Source organism: Dreissena polymorpha, chromosome 1, assembly GCF_020536995.1.
Source record: "Dreissena polymorpha isolate Duluth1 chromosome 1, UMN_Dpol_1.0, whole genome shotgun sequence".
Classification (NCBI taxonomy): domain Eukaryota; kingdom Metazoa; phylum Mollusca; class Bivalvia; order Myida; family Dreissenidae; genus Dreissena; species Dreissena polymorpha.
Window position 1 is genome coordinate 106,989,493 of NC_068355.1, and position 22,458 is coordinate 107,011,950.

General features: G+C 33.4%; 1 protein-coding gene across 1 annotated transcript in view; it reads left to right on the forward strand.

Annotated features, from left to right (window-relative positions):
* The window catches only part of LOC127865239 (E3 ubiquitin-protein ligase RNF185-like), a 422,044-nt gene that overhangs the window by 199,624 nt on the left and 199,962 nt on the right, over nt 1-22,458 (forward strand). The gene's annotated exons all lie outside the window — the stretch shown is intronic.

The following is a 22,458-nucleotide window of genomic DNA, read 5'->3' on the forward strand; positions in this document are numbered from 1 at the left end:
GTACATATGCTCATACCCATTTACTTCTTTATAACTGACTTTGATATATGATAACAATTCAACATATTGTATTTAATTATGCCAAATATATTTCATAACCATTCAATCTACACTACCGTGATCACCGTGATTCAGCCCAGAGTGGACAATTACTATCTCACCACGATACACCGTTGAACACGGTGATTTCGCCGTGGCGAATTGCGGTGCCAGTCTCTGCGTTATCGGGAAATTGATCTCACGGTGGACCACCATGATCGCGGTGGACCACCGCGGCCTCGGTGGTTCGCTGTGAAATACAGGTAAATGTGAATGAATACATGTATGTATATTTCGATATTGCAGACCGTATAATTTTTGCAAAGTTCTAGAATGTTTTGTTACATTTTGTATGTACATTTGTATACATTGTCACTTGCTTGTTAACAATTGTCATTATTTTCTATTGTTTACCCTCGTTCCAGAATCATTTGACATGTCGTACATCGAGCGTGATGTACTTTATATTTTGTTTCTAAAGTTTCTGCGTGAAGATTTATTTGTTTTTTTATTTAAAGAATTGTTTGTTTTTGTTAAAATTTCGGGAATGCTTTCTCGTTTGTGCACGTATAGCTTGCGGTATCCGGACAAACGGCACCCGGACAATCGGCACCCAGTGTTTTTTTGCATACGCGGACAGTCGGCACCCTGTAAATTTGTCGACCCGGACAATCGGCACCCGATTTAATTGTATACCCGGACAAACGGCACCCGATTTAATTGTATACCCGTACAAACGGCACCCGATTAAATGCGATCGATAAAGCCTGTCAGCACCTTGTTGAACTAACTCGTCTAATCCGCTTATTGCTTTGGTGAAAGAGATGATTAATAAATCCAGTCAACAAACTGTGTTATCAAACCAAGTCGAAGTCCAAAATTTTATTGCATAAACATAATACAATATTACAGCACAATAAATAATAGTGACATAATAAAAGTGTGGATTGATTAACGTTATCTGCTAATTGGTTTAATAACACCTCTAAACAATTTACAAATATCAAAGACTAATGAGCTGAACAGAATTAACAGGTCATCTTGTTACCAGTTGTTTATAAAAAAATATACACGATATTTTACCGAGCGGAACTGTCTTTTTTGTTAAGATCGGATTTAGTGTTCGTGTGTCGTATGAATAGATATCGTTGCAGGAAATTAAAATGATCCGTTGTCAAACGAAAGTACGGTTGACATTAAATGCATTTTTTTTCTCTTTACGCGATATTGTGTTAGTATGTTGATGCTGCATTTACATTTCTTAAATTTGACTAGAAAAAATGGCGATTATTTTATTCGACGACATAAACAAAAGTTTGCCTCTACAAGTTTTCCGGAGAGTGCAAAACGCGTGCAAATCGGACCATCAAGCAGGAAAAATCGGTATCGAGATTACTGTGTACACACTCGACCCTGTGTATTGTCGCGAATATGACGGTACTATTCTGGAGAATTTAAACAAAAAAAAAAAGGAAATTGAATTGCTAACTGGACGGTTGAAAGACCATGAACACCTCATGCAGCACGAAGTCACTGATCTTAAATGTCGAAGCATGCGGGATAATCTTCTTTTCTTCAAAATTCCCGAGGAAAAAGATGAACAGTGTGAGAAAAAAATACTGGACTTCATGGAATCAAAATTACGAATCGAGAACGCATCCAGGGACATTAAATTGCAACGTGTCCATAGAATAGGTCGGTATAACAGCGCAAAAATTAGGCCTATTGTAGCCAAATTTGCTTCTTATCCGGATCGAGAACAAGTGCGGAAGGCATCCAAAGAGCTAAAAGGGACCCCGTATGGCATATCGGAACAATACCCCAGGGAGGTAATGGAAACCCGACAAAAGCTTATTCCAATCATGAAGAAGGCGAGAGAAGAGAATAAGGAGGCCTACCTGAGGGTGGATAAATTATTCATCGACGGCCGTGAATACAAGTCGAATGCTTAGGAGAAATGTGGGAGTGTTGTGAAATGTGTAACCTGGAACGTTGAGGGGCTCACAACGGACAAGTCTTCATCACCGGAATTTGTAAAATTACTTTCACAATATGATATTATTTGTTTAACTGAAACATGGACAAACTCAAAATCGAATATTAAATTGTCTGGATTTAGTGATCCAATACATTCATATAGACGTTATCAAAATAAGCGTGCGAAGCGTGCAAGTGGTGGAATTATTGTATATATTCGCGATAATATACGAAAAGGGGTTTCAGTTGTTAAAAATGAAATAGATTGTCTATTATGGATTAAACTTGATCAACATTTTTTTAATACTGAAAATGACATGTATATTGCTGTGACATATATTGCACCTGAAAATTCACCTGTTCACCCACGATTTGATGGAGATATTTTTAAAACTATTGAATCTGATATTAATACTTTCAGCGAGCTAGGTGCGGTTTACGTAACGGGCGATTTAAATGCAAGAATTGGTCGAAAACTAGATTATATTGCATATGATCGTAGTTTAAGTAATCTTGATTTTATAGACATTGACCATCCTATGCCTAGGGCAACGTGTGATTTGAATTCAAACCGCTTCGGGGACGCATTACTAGATTTATGTTTGGCTACAAATTTTCGAGTTGTTAACGGTAGATTACATAACGATAATGATATTGGTAAAATAACATGTTTTACACACAATGGGCAGAGTTTAGTTGACTATCTGTTAACACGCTCGGAAAATTTTGTAAATATCGTGCACATTACAATATAAGATTTTAATGAATTTTCTAATCACGCTCCCCTTGACTATAGTTTAAAAATTGGGACAACTAGCAAAACATATAAGCGAGGACGTAAAACTTTTGTGAAATGGAATCCTATTCACAAGGAAGCTTTCCTTGCAGAATTATCGGGCGACATTGCGAATCTCGAGTTAAGTTTAAAACGAGGGATAGATAATAACGATGATACAGAGGAACTAGCATCAATGTTTACTCAATACTTAACGTCTAAAGGTAATCCTTATTTTGCGCACACTATTAACTGCGATAGAAATCAATTCGATTCACATGACAAAAATAAAATAAAAAATGGTATAATGCGGAGTGCGAAAGTAAACGTAAAGAATATAAGGATGCTTTGTACAATTATAACCAAATTAATAACGAGAGCAATCGACAGTCAGTATTAGAGAAAAAGAAATCGTATAAATATTATTGTCGTAAATGCAAGACAGATTTTAATAGAACTTTAGGACGCAAAATGGATAGCATGAAATCTAAGTCACCTAAAGACTTTTGGAAAATGTTCAAAAAAAGATCACCAAATCCTAACGGAGAAACAATTGAATTAAATGAGTTCGATGAACACTTTAAAAACCTGGCTAAAAACGAAGGTAATATAAATAATGAAAACAGTATAAATTTTGTTCGCAATTTCGACAGTAACCATAACTTTGAAAGTACTTACCCGGAGCTCGACAGATACATAACAATCGAGGAAATTATCATGGCAACAAAACGATTAGGAAATAATAAGGCATGTTCTTCGGACAATATAATATACGAATACTTTAAAAAAAAAGTGTTCATGTAATAGGTGATGCATTGGAATTGTTATTTAACCATATTCTCAAGTCCGGGAAATTTCCTCACAGCTGGTCAACGGGTCTGATTATCCCCCTTTATAAAAAAGGCGATCCTTCAATACCCAACAATTATAGAGGTATAACCCTTGTGAGTTGTTTTGCTAAGTTATTCACGAGTATACTCAATGAACGTTTACAAAATTGGGCTACAGCTTATGACATTTAAACTGACGCACAGTTCGGATTCAAACCGGGTTATAGTACGGTCGACGCATTATTTGTCCTTCAATCATTGATTGAAAGTCATATCAATAATAAACAAAAACTGTTTTGCTGCTTTGTCGATTATTTAAAGGCATATGACTTAACGGATCGTATGCATCTCTGGTTTAAGCTCATTAGGTCCGGTATCGATGGCAAACTCCTGTCCGTTTTTCGCTCTTTGTATAACCAGATTAAATTAGGTGTCAAACATATGAATAGTTTTTCCGATTTATTTGAATCCGACATCGGGTTATTACAGGGAGAAATATGTTCGCCAATAATGTTTTCATTATTCTTAAATGACATTGAGTTGCACTTACAAGCTGATATAAATGCGGGCATTACAATTGATCAATTATCCATTTATCTTCTATTATTCGCCGACGACGCAGTACTAATCTCAGAATCAGCTGAGGGTTTACAATCATCCTTGAACAATTTGTTTGAGTATTGCACGAAGTGGAATTTAACGGTGAATGTCGAAAAAATAAAAATTGTTATTTTTCATAAAGGCAGATTTAAAAAAGGCTATAGATGGGTGTACAATAATAATCCAATTGAAATCGTGAGCAATTTTAATTATCTAGGAATAGTAGTTTCAAGCAGCGGCTCGTTTATACAAGCCACAATACAAGCGACAAATACTTTATCAGCCAAAGCGCTTAGAGCGATGAACGCATTATTTACTGTTACAAAATCATTGAATGTATCTGTTAAAATAATGTTAAATCTGTTTGATGCATATGTTGCCTCGATTCTAAATTATGGAAGCGAGGTATGGGGGTTTACTAAAGCCGAAAATATTGAGCGTGTCCAACGCAAATTCTGTAAATGGTTTTTAAGTGTAAAAGCTACTACTAATTCAAATGCTTTGTATGCCGAAGTAGGGAGATACCCGATGTATATATGTCGATATTTGCGAGTAGTTAAATATTTCTTAAAATTGTTCAACAAAAAATCTCCTAACTGTATTTTAAGTAATATTATTCGTAAACAATTTAAAGAATCATGTGATAATCCTCACTCCAAGTCATGGACATCAAACGTTCGGAAACTCTTGCAAGAGTCAGGTTTTAATGATGTATGGTTATATCCAGAATCGGTTAATGTTAACAGCTTTATTATAATGTTTCGCAATAGATTAAAAGATTTGTTTATTTCAAAATGGCGAATTGATGTAAATGACTCTCCATCACTATATTTGTACAAAGAATTGAAACCCATATTTGAAAGATCCATTTATTTAGACAAATTTGAAAAATCTTCCCATGTTCTATTTATAGAAACTGGTAGGCACCAAAATATTCAAAGAAATGAAAGAACATGTACATTTTGTTCAATTAATGAAATTGAAGATGAGTACCATTTTGTTCTTATATGTCCTTTATATGATAATATTAGAAATACATGTATACCTGTTTTTTACAAAAGAAGACCAAGTATGTTTAAATTTGTACAATTGTTGAATGAGACTAGAAAATCTGTATTGATACGTCTAGCTAATTTTTGTATAAAAGCATTTAAACTTAGAGCCGAAAATTTATAGTCTTATGAGAGAATAGTTTTTTCCCCAAAATTGTGATTTTGTAAATAATTTATAACTGCATAATGTCTATATTTTATTTTTCTCAATCACTAACGGATCATAATCATTTACTTAACTTTGTTTAACAATTTAGAGCCTTCTCTTTCTCTTTCATATTGCATTCTCACAAAAATCATCTATGTGTAAAAATGCATAAACATTTGTTGTTAGTTTGACGCATGTGTATGTATATGTATTTATGATTGATTTATTGTTTTTGACGATGAGCTGTATATGCTTAAGTCGCAAATAAACTATCTGTTCTGTATTGTCAAACACGCGTCAATTAACTTTTGCGACATCGTGGCCTAGAGCGTTTTTCTCAATCAGTGTCCGACAGAAGTGATAAATTAAAAACTTATTTTATCTCCCCGTGCTTTACCAATTATCGGTAATTGTTAGATCTTCATTGTTTTTCGCAAATTATTATTTACTCGTCATTATTGAAAATCGCCGCGAATATTGTCGGCTGGTTTTGTTTTTCACGCTGTTTGTTTTCTGCAATTAGATTACGTTGAACATTGCTTGATGAAATAATTATGTAATCGCTATCAACTAATTATCCCCGTAATTACCGCTATGTGTCGTCACAATTTACAAATACGTTTCGTTTCACCGATTTTTAAATGTTCCGAATTTGCAAATTTTGTTTACGAAACGTTTAACCGTCGTCGCTTGTTTAAATCAATTACAAGCGTCAATCGATTTAAAATTAAAATAGGTGCATCCGATGTATCACTTCAAGCGCGGCCGATCAACCATTAACCAAACAAAATATATCTACATGTATACAATATATAATTTGAAAACACCACAATACACGGAGATGGTACTTTTTATCGCAACGATTCTCTCCATATATATAGCTATGACCGGGTACTTTAAATAGGGTGCCATTTGTCCGGCTGCCGTTTGTCCGGATACCGCAAGCTATACGTGTACACACGAGAAAGCATTTCCGAAATTGTAACAAAAACAAGCAATTCTTTAAATCAACAATAAGTAAATCTTCACGCAGAAACTGTAGAAACAAAACATAAAGCACATCACGCTCGATGTACGACATGTCAAATGATTCTGGAACGAGGGTAAACACTAGAAAATAATGACGATTGTTAACAATCATGTTACAATGTATACACATGTACATACAAATGTAACAAAACATTCTAGAACTTTGCAAAAATTATACGGTCTGCAATATCGAAATATACATGTTCATTCACATTTACCTGTATTTCACCGCGAACCACCGAGGCCGCGGTGGTTCACCGCGATCATGGTGGTCCACCGTGAGATCGATTTCCCGATAACGCCCGCGGTGTTCAGCCACTGTCGAAGCGATCTATCATGATGGAAACACCTTCCGATCGCGATGATTATCCACGCTCACGAAAAATTGTCCACGGTGGGAGTGAGGTGGATGGCAGAAATCGCGCTAGACGTAGTGTATTGAAAAAAATACAGTTGTTTTCGCTAACTAAAAGTACTCTTGCAAAACTGGTTGTAATTAGTCATCCCCTTTTACATCTAAAGATGCTGAGATGCTTATCTCATCACCTCGAAGCTGGACAACAATTTATGGAAGAATGTACTTCCATTTTCTTTTGCTGATTTTCATTATTAAATTTCTGCCCTCATATTACTTTTATCCAAAATATAGCTTTGTCGCAACAGGTAACAAATGTCTATTTTAAAAAAATAAACACACACACACACACACGCACGCACGCACGCACCAGAGGCGTATCCAGAAATGTTTGAGAGGGGGGCTCAAGCGGGGAGGGTGCGGGAGGGGTGCCCCCTCTCGTCGTCGAATTTTTTTTGAAATCGCACATTGAAATGATGCAATTTCCTGCTATCTAATCAGCATTTTGCATGATAAAAGTGCATGTAAAACAAACAAGAACTTGAGTTCAGACATCAAGTGTGACAGACACACAGACAGACAGACACACAGGGTAATTCAAATGTTTCTCAAACCACTAAAGTGGTGGGAGACATAATCTTTATCCAAAAAATTTTAACAGTGTTAGATGGGTGGACCTCCTATTTAAATGATTAAGTTTCATACTAGCAAAGTAATTCTTCATTTTTGAGTCCTTTTTAATTTCAAAATCTATGGATGAACATCAAAGCAGTGAGCCCAATTTGTATAAAAAAAATCTATTGCCATTCATTAAGTGTGCTGTTGAATTTCTTTGGCAATAACTTGTTACTCAAAAGGATTATCACTCTCAAGAGCTAATACGAATTATATTCATCAAATAAACTTACCGAAAAATTAATGATGATTTTCCATTGCATTCGAATAAACTCTTTAATTGCTACATATTGAAATATTGTTTTTCACAAGTCCCATGTGGCAGCCATTTGTAAACATTTACCTATTTAAATTCATCATAGAAACTTACCGAAAATATAATGATGATTGTCCAATGCGTTCGTCTAAACTCTTTTATTGCTACAAATTGAAATATTGTTTTTCATAAGTCCCATGCGGCAGCCATTTGTAAACATTTACCTATAGCTAAATGTATCGACGAATTTCATTAGTTGGCAATAACAACTATGTATGAGTATTGGTGTTGCTTCATTCTACAAATTCAATGACTTCTATACCGGTATATATATTCATTCTACCGTTCCTACCCCCACTCTCACTGTATAACATGTGTTGTTGTTGTAAAAATTATAGGAAGTCTAAATATTGTACTTAATATTGTACTTTGTTATATTGCCAATATTGTATTTCTTATATACGTGGGTGAAAATAAAGTTCTGTTCTGTTCTGTTGAATGTATCTCCTTTAGCCTATCAAATAGCGCAGTTTTTCACTTACGGTCAATGAAGCGTGCAGTTTAGCTGGCGAAGGTTAGATCGTCTGTACACATGCCTGGGGGCTAATCACACAAATCGACAGCTGTTTATGGCCTAATTAGGAGCAAATGACAGGAAAGACACAGGTTGATTGAAACTGTAAGGGGCTCATTTTTTTAAATCGTATCTAGCCAGCCAGCTGTAATTTGTATTAGTGTCAAATTAAATATTTCATTTCACTATATTGGTAGTAAATGTGATATCTTCAAAGTATTATCAGGTGTTTTAATGTTTCTTTCATAATTTCTTATCAGTTAGTTTAGTAAACATACGCCAGTATGCACGTGATTTACGTAACTGTAACCAGTGCTTTTACCAACCAGTAAGTGCGCATGTTTGGAAAATTCTGATTGTAAAAAATAACAATCAACATATTAACATACGTAATTTCCGTTCTACAGTGTAAAACTTCAAAGCAAATATGACTCACAAACAATTTATCCATGATACCTGAAAACTGGTTCCAACAAGATTCCAACGGTAATCGTTCGAGTCATAAATATTGGCTATGTCTGACCACCCGAAATACTTGAACACCTACAAAAAGTGAAACATGCAAGAGAAGAATTAATTATGGGTAATATGATATATTAGTAACATTTTTTAACCCATTTATGCCTAGTGGACTCTCCCATCCGTCTAAATTGCATCAATTTATTTTCAAAATTAGGGATTTCTAGTATACATATTTCTTTATTTTCTATTAACTACTTGGAAATTATTGTATGCTTATTTTCAATGCACCAAATTTACATTGCAGTGTTTGTATGAACAAACATGCTAGTTATGTCGTTTCGTTATTGTGGTGATATTCAAATGATACAATCAATCTCACCAGGCCCTATGATCACGTGCGGGTTGTAAGTGTAGCGCATCTCGGCCGCAAGAGCGCCCCACTTTAGCGACACACATCTGGGCACATCACAGGGCATCATCACCAGTCTCTGTGATATGTGGTAACATATTTGACGACTTATAGGAAAAACATGACTGAAATTCACTTAGTCTTTACGCAATCACTTCAATTAACATGTACCGTCAAGTTACCATTACCAGATCATTACCTGGTAGTGGATCACTTTGATGTTCAAGACTGAATATGGCGATAAATAGTTGACATTTTTATATGATTTTTTGCACACAGCATCTGCAAGGCCTGTTCTTTAAAACACATTGATTGAGTCGTAATCGGAGCTACTCTTAGTAAAACATTTCGGTATGTTTTGCTGACATGTATTTTCGACTTTATTGACTTCCGTCTCGTTTTCAAATCGAGGTTGAACATTATTTGATGTCACATGCTATAACTCTATTGGAAAGTAAGAAGTTTAAGCATAAATTTAAAGGCAATTTGTAGTATTTCTGCCTGCAGAAGTACATTTAAGTTGTTATTCGTATTAAAGATTTTGCAACACCTTAAATGAAACGAAGAATAAGGGAAATAAGGGATCAACCGTGATAATATGCGTATTGATAATATTTATATTAAAATATATGCAAATCTTGTTGATTCTTTCAGTAAATGATTTCAATCTTAATGTTTTATTTATGTTCCATGTTCAATATCGATGATTAGATATGATTCAAACAATTTACATGGTTTATAAGATGCCCATATCTTTTCGATCTATTTAGGATTTTTTTGCAGATAATGTACACAAGAACGTCATGCATAAAGTGTATACACAAGATAGCATATAGAAAACAATTAATAACAAAAAAATGAATATAATTAATAACTGGCAATATTACTTGATCATTGTAAATATTACAGTTCATGTTTCAACAGTTCTAATAGCGTGTTAGATGCCCTCCTGAATGGTGTGATCACGTGATCCGTTCAGGCTACAACTGATCCGTTAATGCATGAATTATGAGGCAAAAAAAGGTATTACAAATACATTTTGCATGCGCTTAAAAATAAGACTATGCGCTGAAACAGTAAGCAAAGGTAATATTTAATCAAACTGGTGTAAAAGAAGTCTCAAAACATGTATTGCTTTTCATCAGATTAACTTTATTATTTTACTGATCCGGTAATGGTAACTTGACTGTATAGCGCGCCAATAAGTACAAAAAACGTTACAATAAATTTATTTCCGTGGAGGAAGCGATTTAATCGATTGAAGCATATGTTACTTAGCAGATTTTAACGCATTTGGCGTTGATACAATCATGAAAAACTTCCACGAATAAACCCGATAGCAAATTAAAGAACGATTTGAGCGTGTACTTTACGTTAATTGACTTCAGGCGTTAATTGACTTCAGGTAAATGAGCCAGGTTAATGTTGTCGAGCTATACCTTAAAAGAATTGTTTAGATGAAATTGTCTTTAAGAAGACCACATATTTACTTGAACAGATATTAATAATAATACTAATCACTTTATTTTCTGAAGGTAACTCCATTAAGACAACACATTGATACAAAGTCATGCAAACAGTTTAACAATGGCAATCTTATTTTCAATGAGGCCTTCAAACAACCATGGTATGAATAATGCATTTCTGCATTATCATGCGAAACATATGGACTTTGACGGACATAACAGTACTGTAACAGTGTTATAGAAGTGTCATAAAAAGCAACTCTATTACATGACTTCTCTCATATTATTAATTTTTCTTTCAATATTGAAATGGTCTCAAGGAACAATTATTTATTTACAGAAAGTATTTAAAAATATTTATTTCTTGTTGATACCATTTTCCCATATGCACACACTCTCACGCAGGCACACACACGCGCACACACATACCTATACACACACACATAAAATTACCATATCTTAATTAACACGACCAATAACAAGATCAAGAAGTTAACAAGAACAGCCGCGTACATTATTGTACAAAGTCAGAGTTTAAAAACGTGAAATACATTATTCTTGAAATAGTTTACGATTGACAGAAAGTGGCTGCTATTATTCAAACAGGATATAAAACATATCATTCATGTGTTATACTAAAAATGAATTTCACTTCACAAAAACGGGGACCTGGTTATTTTAAAATAAACAACAGCCTTCTGTTAAATACCGAATATAAATCACTAATTAAAAACACATCGCAAGAAGTTTTAAACAACAATAAACACTCAAACGCAAACACTAAATGGGAATTGGTAAAAGGAAATATTAGAAATATAACTATAAAATTTGCTAGTCAAAAGAAAAAAGAAGACAATCAACAAGAAAAAGAACTAATTCAAGAAATAGAAGCTCTTGAACAAAACTTGATACGTAAGGATAATATAGACACAAAAGAATTATCAAATTAAAAAATGTTATTGGATAATTTAAGAGACAAAAAAATCAACGGTATATTACTGCGATCAAAAGCTATATACGTTGAAAGTAATGATAAAAACAGTGCTTTTTTCGCAAACCTAGAAAAAAGAAACGCAGAGAAGAAAACTATTAAATGTATAAAAGTGAATGATAAATTTATAACAAATCAAAATGAAATATTAACAGAAGAAGTGAAATTCTATCAATCCATTTATCAAAAACAGTATGATAAAACATCAAATATTGATTTCTTTAACATACCGATAAACCGCCTTAGTGAAAACAATAAAAATATGTGTGAAGGTATCCTAACCGAAGAAGAATGTTATAATGCCTTAAAAGAAATGAAAAATGACAAGAGCCCGGGCTCAGATGGACTAACGGTAGAATTTTATAAAACCTTTTGGGATGACATTAAAAAAGCTTTCATCGAATCAATAAACTATTCATTTATACACGGACATCTAACTGACTTTCAAAAACAAAGCATTATATCACTAATCCCTAAACCTAACAAGGATACCACTATTTTAACAAATTGGCGACCAATATCATTACTTAATGTAGACTACAAAATAGCTACAAAAGCCATCGCTAATAGAATTAAAAAAACGATATCCTCAATAATAGCACCTTCACAAACAGGTTTCATAAAAGGGAGATATATTGGGGAGAATGTCAGACTAATTTTCGAAATAATCGAATACCTTGAAAACAAACAAATACCCGGTCTTTTATTTTTTTCAGATTTTGAAAAGGCATATGATACTTTAAATCATGAATTTATGTTTAAGTGTCTACAGCATTTTAATTTCGGCGATGATCTTATCCGTTGGGTAAAGCTGTTTTACCATGATATAAGTAGTATTATTATGAACAATGGATACATGTCGGAAAGTTTTAAGATAAAAAATGGCGTTAGGCAAGGTTGCCCTCTCTCATCGTCCCTGTTTGTAATATGTATCGAAATATTGTCTAATTATATTGAAAAAGACCAGAACATTATGGGTATTGTTGTAAATAATATAGAGATAAAACAGTCGCTCTTCGCAGACGACGCAACCTTTTTCAACAAAGGTGAACAAAACTCTTTTGAAAATTTGGTCAATGTAATAACACAATTTGGGAAAACATCTGGATTAAACCTTAACAATTCAAAATCAACAGTTTTAAGAGTAGGGCTTTTCAAGAATACTACAATCCGTTTTTGCAATGATCACAAATTTATTTGGACATCAGAATCTGCAAACACTCTTGGGTTATCCTTTTATAATTGTAAAATATGTCCATGAACTTAGAACCAAAATTATGTGCATTCAGTAATTGTCTTAAACAATGGCACCACAGAAAATTGACCTTACTAGGGAAAATTACAGTAATAAAAACATTCGCACTACCAAAATTAGTATATCCATTCACTGTATTACCAAACCCTCCTCAACACACCATACAAAAAATAACTAAGGAAATTTTTAACTTCTTATGGGATGGTAAACCCGACAAAATAAAACGCAGCAAAATAATAATGAATTATACAAATGGAGGCCTTAAATTAACAGACATTGAAATGTTCCTAAATTCTATAAAGGGGTCATGGGTTAAACGACTGCTTACAGAAAATAATAGTATGTGGAAGTGTATATATGATACAATCCTACAGAAATACGGAAGAGAATTACTATTTGAATCAAATTTACAAACTAAAGATATTAAACGTATATGTAAAGACAACGAATTTTTAAAAAACATAATTCAAGGATGGAATACATGTAAAAATTGCTATAAACACAACTTCAGCAAACATATTATATGGAATAATAGTAAAATACAAATTGAAAATAAAACTTTGTACTGGAAAGATTGGCACGACAAAGGAATCGTATTTGTCGATCAGTTAATTGACTTTCGCGTGAAGAAATTTTATAGCTTTACTGACTTCAAATATATCTTTAATGCATCAGACAATGACTTTCTTAAATACAATAGTCTTATAAATAACATACCAAAAGACATATTGGAACTTGTAGATGAGCGTTTTCTAACAGGATCAAGGAAAAAATCATTACTAGATATAATCAAAACTTCGTACCAACCAAATAAATTTTTTATACAATCTTCAGCTATCTGAAATAAAAAATACAAATTCGAATGCGGAAAATAGATGGCAAAATATTTTTCAAAATAAAGAGTTAAATTGGGCAAAGATATACACGCTAGTGTTCAAAACTTGTACGAACACAAATTTAAGATGCTTCCAATATAAATATATTATGCGTTTAACAGCTACAAATACATACCTCTTCCGGTGCAAACTAACTAACTCTAACTTATGTGATCTGTGGAATGAATACGATGAAGATATTGAACACTTGTTTTGGAAATGCCGGGTAGCACAACATTTATGGAACAGATTAGCGGACTACATGTATGATACAGGCATTTTATTATATTTTAACTACGAATTAATTTGTTTTGGACAGATGGAATATAATAAAAACATGCAAACAATTAATTTCATCATTTATTTAATGAAATATTATATATTTAAATTGAAAACAATGCACCAACCATATGATTTCAACAATTTCCTTACATTCCTAAAATTACGCTTTGATATAGAACAAGAAATAGCCCTAAAAAACGATAATATTGAACAATTTAATACAATTTATCAGAGATTACTTGACGGTCAGTTTTGAGCTTCCAGCTTCTCCTTTTTTATACTTCTTTTTTACTTTTTACTTTCGTTTGTTAACTCTTCATATTGCAAAAAGACATAAATAATAACCTATGGTTAAACCACAATTATCACTATTGTTCCATGCGTAGTGGGTATATTTTGAAGAAAAAATATTTACAAAAAAACCAACAACATTCTATTGTACGTGCATATGCACCCATAACTGTATTGTTATCTTCTTGAAGGAAAAAATGTTTGCAATGTATGTACATGTATAATGTTTGCTTTTTTTTTAGTTATATTAAATAAAATAAAAAAAAGAAAGTGGCTGCTATACACAAATATAATAATAACAGAAAACAACATTCATGACCCGTGCTCACAAAGGATATGAAATCACACAACTGTTATGAAGAATAGCCTGCACCTCCTTGCGAAATAAATAGTTTGAAAACGCAACATGTATATATTTGTTTGCAGAAATTAAATCTACAGTAATCATTCCGACACTCATGGAGTATTTGACTTTTGAATAGGAGAAAAAAACTACAGAAAATGTTATGTGGGACTCATTTTGCGCCTCAATAAGGAAATATTTCTTAAGCCTATGTTTGAAAGTGGTGAGAGTGAGAGATTGACGAATACTTACCGGTATGTAGTTCCATATTTCCATACCAGAGTAACTAAACGACTTTGTTAAAAGGTTTGAGTGAGGTGTTTTATGCTTCAAATCATTGTTTGATATCGATCTTAAATTGTAATTATTGTTTTTCACCAGTTGTATCAGGTCGTCGATATATATGGGCGTTAAATTATGCAGAGATTTGTAAATAATTATACTTGTGAAATATTTACATCTGTTTTCAAAAGAAAGTCATTGAATTTTTTTGTGATAAATCATAATCATTTATATTTAAATCATTACGTTATATTACTTTTAAAAACCTATTTTGCAGTTTTGATATTCTGTTTATGTTTCTAATATTTGCAATTTGCCATGTGACACATCCATAATCAATAGTTGGTGTTGCGTACGCATTATAGAACATAATTTTCATCTCAGGTGTTAAAAATATTGTATACGCCTGAACAGTGATAATTTCGAAACAAGTTTTGAACAAGTTTTATCCCTTCCAATTTAAATGTTTATCAATATGGATACCTAGAAGTTTTTGGGTTGCTACATGTTTTATTTCTGAGTTATTTACAAACAAATTTTAGATCTTTTGAATGTTTTAGTTTTTTGCGCGATCCTATAGTCATGCAAGTAGTTTTATCTGGGTTGATTGTCATATTATTTATCATACACCAATTGTGTGACCTTAGCAAGTCGTCTTGAAGTGTGCAATTTATCATCGTTGTATTATTCCCTTTACAGTGGATTGTTACATCATCAGCATACATGTCAGATTCTGATGTTAGTTTTAAGGGTAGATCATTCACGTAAAGTAAAAATAACAAAGGTCCTAAAATGGAGCCTTGCGGTACACCGGAACTTATCATGCAGGTGTCTGATGTTACTCCACCTGCCCGAATTAGTTGCGAACGGTTCTGTAGATATGATTTAAAAAACTTCAAAGACGAATCCGAAAAATGATACAGTTTCAATTTGTACAGAAGAATGGTGTGGTCTACTAAGTCAAATGCTTTTTTGAAGTCCGCAAAAACAGTTCCTATCAAATAATCATCGTTCATACAATTTAACCATGAATCAACGAGTCTGATTAAAGCAGTTTGGCATGAAATATAGTCTTTGTGTATTGCAAGTGAAAATATCGCCTTGATATCATAACCAACATGATTACAAACATAATACAATTATTGGATGAATTTCGTTTGGGTGCAAATGATTATAATTGCGAAACTCACATTTTCATCAATGAATTGTCTGAGTAAGTTAACATTGCTGGCAATTACCGGACTATAGCATGCAACGCTTACTTTTGAAACTTATTGCGCTCGCTTTTCATAGCTTTTAAATCAGGTCTGGAATGTTAACTGAGTGGTATTCAAGGACTTAACCATTGAATTCAGTGTAATCATATCATTGAACTTAAATATATAATTTGATATAATAATAACACAATGTTTAATTTGTTTTGAAAATTGTTAAGGCAAGAAATTCAACTTAAAGAGTGTTTACTAGTTTGTTCAATCGACTTGAACACGTGACCTAGAAGTTGGCACAATAAGATAAAATTTCAAATTTTTCCGAGGTCTTTGGATGATTGTCACGAAGATTGTTTACAAAATTAGATCTATGATTTTTTGCCATGAAAATATTAACGATGCTCCACGCAAGACGCACGACAGATAACAGGCGATAGTATAAGCAAAAATTCTAAACATTAACACCAGTTTGTGTGAATATTTATTGCACGCAAGTTCTTACCATATTAGAAATCCCTTGGAGCATTTCGCATGTCCGGTTAAAAGCAAGTTGCACGATTCCATAAGTTCTATTTATACTAAACGGCATGTTCCTTGAGGCCGACCGTTCAATTACGACGCCGACAGTGATGTTTGTGTCGGAACCGGTGCTGTTGCAGTCAAATATTTCCACTAGCGACTCGGTATCGCAAAATGCGAACCCAACCAGTAATGTTATTAACACTATATGCATTAAATTCACTGTCTTCATATATTCGGATTTCCACATTTCTAGAGATTAAATGCACATTAATTTCGTTTTAGAAGTTTTCAAAAGAGATATATGTCACTGCTTCTGCTATATCATAAAATAGATTCTTAATGCTAAATGAATGTGTTCCTTATTTTGCAAAAAAATGTGTTTTCAAATTTAACTATTGTAATTTTGGTTTCTTACTAAACTGACCAATATCACTGCCTAAATGACATTTCGAATTCCTTATTTCACTGACGTCTCCATTTTCAACTTCATTATGTTTTAGAAGATGTCAAATTAGTTTCCCGTAAATCTTGAATGGCTTACTTAAGTCAAAATTACTCTTATATTTTTAAACAACACACATCATAAATTGCTGTAACTGTCCTTACAATAATTAACAGCCTCGTGTTCATGTCTGATTCTTATATGATTCTGTTGGTCAATATCTTCTTGGAAAACTGTATGCGACTTAAATCTCGAATGCCTTTGTTAATCGATAACGATGCACGTTTGTTTATTTACATAGAATTTCACGAACAACCAAGGCTTCAGAGAACATAGAGAAATGGATAATATTTAGAACCTTCTGTTGTGAAGTGTTGTATAGTATTTAAACATTATTTCTTTAGAAATTCCGAAATGAAAATAGAGACTGCAACTCATTCGTACCTTACATATTTTTGTGTTTATGTGCTACTCGTGATAGTGAATCGTAAAAATTATAGGGCAGGTATCGTGTTTATTACATTTCCATTCAATTTGTAGTTTTGTTTAAGACATTATTAATCGAATTCGAGTTATTGTAAAACATATACAGCGATGGAGGAGGGGATAATCTTTTCATTTTTAAGAGATGTGTTCAATTGTTGTTATGTACTCCCGAATATAGGAAACATCGATATTTTAATATTTTTTTTTCCTGTTTTCTAGATTATGTGTCGATACTGCTGCTCGTTTTGGGTTGTTCACTGAGTTTGATTTGAAACATCCAATAAAAACCTAATAAAATAATTTAAGATACGTGACGTGTAAGGGATTTGAACTCACGTTTACAAAAATCGCAGTCTTCATTTTAATACACTACAGTCCAGTATTCGATAGTGCTTATGAACACTTTTCCAATTATTTGGGGGATTGCGCATGCCCGATTTTGAGGTCATGAAAGTGCCCATGAAACAATTTAATCTTCGTGTTGCGCGAATACACCCTACTTAAAACATATATAGACCTTCAATACCGTATAAACACTTACTGCAGCTCATTATTATAGGCTAAAATAAGTAGAAGTCGATATTAATTAAGTATTACTGATTTTACTTGTTTCTTGATTTATGATTTTACTCAATCCGTTCATAAAAAATTATGGTGAATCGCTTGCAATTTTCCTAGATTGATTTATGTGCATGTTTTGGGCCGATAGGTTTACTACTTTTTAAATATCATTAAATACCATCAATTGCGGCGAATATAGGAACTGCACCATTATACTTCATGAAAATGCTATTGTCAGTGTTGATACAGGTTTGACCTCTACAGCTGTTTTTTCAACGCCTGTTAATATTGTACTGGGACAACGTTTTATTATTTTAAAATGAATATTCTATCGAGAGACTACAAAATTAAATTAAACATATCTGTTAAGCAACCATTCAATACATTTTTTATTTAAACAATTTTGAAACGATAAACTTATTTAATGAACTATAAAAACGTTAATGCTTTCCGGCTGGCGCAGTGGTTGGTACACGCGCTTCTTACCTGGGCGACCTAGGTGATAATCAATCCTCGGTCCCGGAATTCAATAAATTATCATCCTTTATTCCACGCTGGTTTGCGCCGCAAATAAGTTCAGAACAGATGCGACCTATTGGTCAAATAATTGTTATTATACTAGACCTAGTATTTAGGTATGAATAGTGCATCACTTGTTTTCGCGCATAACTCGATTCGTATTACTGATAGGATGATGAAACTTCATGAAACTTTGTTCAATATCAATTCGTTTTATTTCTCTCGATATCTAAACAAAATACAATCGACAAATTTCATACTCACAATTTACTTCCAAAATGTTTTTTTTTATAAGTATATATTTATCAAATGATGATTTTCATACATATTTCAGCAATCGACACTTGAAAACTACGGGAGCGTCTTAACGTGCGACCTGTGCATATTTACGTGCGCAATAGCTCATATATGAGCGCCCTTGAGCGCATTTACCTTAACTATTTAATGTTAGCCATTTAGCCATCTTAACGCTCATATTTGAAGGCCTTTCCGTGATACATTGAGCACTTGATCACATTAACGTCTCATGAGAGGAGTGGTCCCATGTAACAAAGCGTTGTTATGAGCACATGTGAGCATTGTTACGTGCGCATTTGTTTCACGTTACCTGCGCACCGTTTTGCATTTACGTACGCACGAAAACATGAATAGTAGCGCAAGTTGATACATTTTACATGAGCACGTGAAATTCATTAAGTGTACACAGGGTGCAGGATCACGTGACTTTGTTGGGTTTTCTCAATTAAACGTTAGTGGATTTAACTCGCCGGTAAGTGCTGCTTTTTCCAAATAACCTTTTAAAACAATTTTTCTTACGAAGTTCAACTAGTGCATAAAATACAGATTTTTATGCTGCTTATGGCAATTTGAAATACATCAGAATTACTTTATTTGAAGTCATATTATGGGCAGTTTTCACTGTTGAATTCAGCTGAAAAGATTTGGCAGGTCAAAAGAGTTAGTTAAAATGTGGTTACTGACCAATTATCTGCAACTCATCTTGCTACTAGTTGTAAGTAATACTGCGATAACTCGAGATAGCATGGGACTGACCTCGATGCTCGAGTAATCGCAGGTTTCGAGTACTCCATGGTATTATTTGTTTTCACTGTTTCGGTTGGTGATGCTTTACCTCTGACCGCAAACGATTAATTTACATGTAAGATGATGCTTGGAAAAGAAAAGGCTTGTAAATATTTAATTTAATCAACATACACACATATCACATATATAATAAAAAATATTCAAACAATATCCAATGTACATGTAGAAAATTAAAAATAGCACACAAGGTACGTACGTGCGCATGAAAAGAAACACGAAAAACAGCATGATCACTACACAGTTTATTTGTAAGACTATTTTCTTTCTGTGTTGAAATGATGCAGCGCAAATGACAAGAAGGAATTCAGTTAAGAGATTCCGATGTATAAACTGCTACGCTCTCTTTTATACCATACATTTTTTTACGAACGGCATCCTATGTATAGTAATCATTAGTTGATAATCTTCATTGTTGGATATATGTTATTTGTGTTTGAAAAACTATCCCGGTAGTTAGCCATACCCGTAGCCAGGGGGGGGGGGTGCGTTGGGTGCGTTCGCACCCAACATTTTTCGACGAGTTAAATAAATGTACTATAAGTTGCACCCAACTTTTTTTGACGCAAAAACGGTAATTTATCTTTCCGCGGAATCCATTGAGTCTTCGTATTTAACCGTTACAATAATGTTCAATTCAATAGGCTACCAACAGGTCACCATATTGTTAACTTCTCGATGAAGTAATTTCCAAGATAGCGCGTGATTTTTATTTACAAGTTAACACACTGGGGCGTCTGCACCACTACCAGCGTGCGTCAAATAGTCGCCTGTCTTCATTGGCACTTGAAAACATCCACTATGGATTACAGCACACCTTTCCCGACATCATATCGCGATATTCTCACCTACATTCCCGCCAAATCAAATTGGAATCTTTGTTAAAAATATATATTTGTTTTCTGTGTAATGAAAAATTATTAACCTGACACTCTAATCCGTAAAAATCGAAATTAAATCATAGATATTTGATACAAAATGATTGTTTTGTAACCTTTGTCATCGTTATGTCTGTTCAAGCTATAACTTTAATAGATATCATAACATTATGATGAAGCCTACTTATTGTGGGTTAAAATCCCTGTCCAATAACCTTTTTCGACAATCATCTAAATGGTTGGAAAAATATTTGATTAATTTGAATAAATAAACTTTAAAAAAATAAAGCACATTTTATATGATTATTAACGGAATGTAATGCCAGCTTCCAAAAATGACTAAAATCATAAGGACATCCTGTCAACTATTGTGAAAGACCAATGAGTCACTGGTTAATAATTTTGGATTATACCACGATTTATAACAATTACACATTGTGCACAGCATTTCTACAGATTGAGTTGTCGTTATATCCCCGTACAACCATTTTCTGAAGGGTTTTCCAGCAAAGAAAATATCAGCTATGCTTAAGACAGGATAAATTGTTTGTTGTATGTCAAGAAAACAAATCATTTCTATAAATCAATCTAGCTTTTTTGTAGTTTACCAACACTTAATGGCATCTGTTCTGCTCCACATACATAACTTTCCACAATGTTTTAACTATGTCAAACTTGACATTATGAAATATGTCCTACTCTTAAACAGTGGTTATACTTAATTTAAAACGTCATTACATATGATCAGGTGGACGTGAACGTTTAATGTTCATTAACTGTGATGAATCTTGAGCATAATGGGCAAATAAGTCCATATCTTTTCTTCAACGTCCTGGTATACATTGTTAAGGACTTTGAGACCATAGGGCCAGGAGATTGTGGTATAGGGTCTTAGACCTGAGCCTTAATTGTAATATGTTTCTGAAATTCGTTTAAAAAAAGATAACTAATTTGTTAAAAATAGTTTCATAAAAGAACAAGACTATTGTCAAGCAATAAAAGTCCCCTACCTACGCAGGATCCATCATTTTCAGCAATATTTGTAGTTTATTTGTTGCCATAGCAACCAGAATTCTTGACGTAGGAACAAAATTAAATGACGTGCATAATCTCCATATTGCCGTCTGTCCATGTTTCAAGTTTCATAAAAAAATATGAAGAACTTTTAAAGTTATCGCAGGATCCAGAAAAGTGTGACAGACTGACAGACACACAGAGCGCAAACCATAAGTCCCTCTCCGGTTTCACCGGTAGGGGACTATTAAAAGTAACCAGTTATACCATTTTGATTTTTGTTTAGTATTGATGCAGATTAGAGAAACCCCAGTTTTGTTAATCAGTGTTTGTTGTACAATACACTATAAGCACGTTTAGAGCAATGCTAGGCCTCTGGTACCATCCATAGTAGCAGACAAACAATTGTTTAAAAAAAAGCAAATATTTCCTTTTAATTTGTCTTGATTTATAATGGTAGATTTTTGGAATGGTTAAGTGCACCAATTATCAAGATTCCAAGATTCCAATAAAATGATGTTTTTTTATACCGTTCTTATTGTTGATTGTACATTCTACAAATTTGTTATTTCACATGTAAACAAACTGTGTGCGCGCACACTTAGTGTCGGTATAAAATAATGTATTTCCGTGACCGATCGAAAAAGGTGGTTATTTAAATACGGTAGTGGGGAATACATGTATGTTATATCATATCTATGTCGATCAGTCACTGAGTATGGTCAATGAACGTGAAATTTCATGTAAAAATGCTATAT